Source organism: Myotis brandtii, unplaced genomic scaffold, assembly GCF_000412655.1.
Source record: "Myotis brandtii unplaced genomic scaffold, ASM41265v1 scaffold1956, whole genome shotgun sequence".
NCBI lineage: Eukaryota > Metazoa > Chordata > Mammalia > Chiroptera > Vespertilionidae > Myotis > Myotis brandtii.
The window spans coordinates 375,709-376,245 of record NW_005357294.1 but is presented as its reverse complement, the minus strand read 5'-3'; positions in this window follow the sequence as shown (position 1 = coordinate 376,245).

Here is a 537-nt window from a genome sequence, read left to right as displayed (position 1 = left end):
CCTCCGCTGGCGCCCCTCACTTCGGCAGCAGTTGTCAAAGTTCAGGTCCCCCAGGAGCACACTGAAGGCCACGGTTTCATCGCTGGGGCGGCTCTCGGCCTCAAACTGCTCGGCCCAGTTCAACAGCTGCGTCAGCTGTTGACAGCGCAAATGTCCGTCCCCTGCAGGGAGGGGGGGGAAGGAGAGGAAGGCTCAGTTCAGGGTGCCCTTTAGAATCCGGAACACACAGCCGAACCTCCCCATCACCCACCCTGCCCATCCCCTGTGAGCCCACCCAGGCGCTCCAGGGATTCGCGGTGTCTGGGGCAGCGAACAAACGGCGGGGGAGGGGGTTCCGTCTGCCCACGCGCCCACAATCCCGCCCCCCGGGCTCACCACTCGGGGCATGCAAGTGCGTGCAGTGCAGGAAGCCCACGATGCGGCGCCCGTTCAGGATGCCCACCTGCGCCTGCAACACCACGGACAACCCAGCAACCCTCTCCCGTGGGACCCCACCCCCTCCCCGGCCTCCCGGAGCGCAGCCGCGGGGGGGGGGGT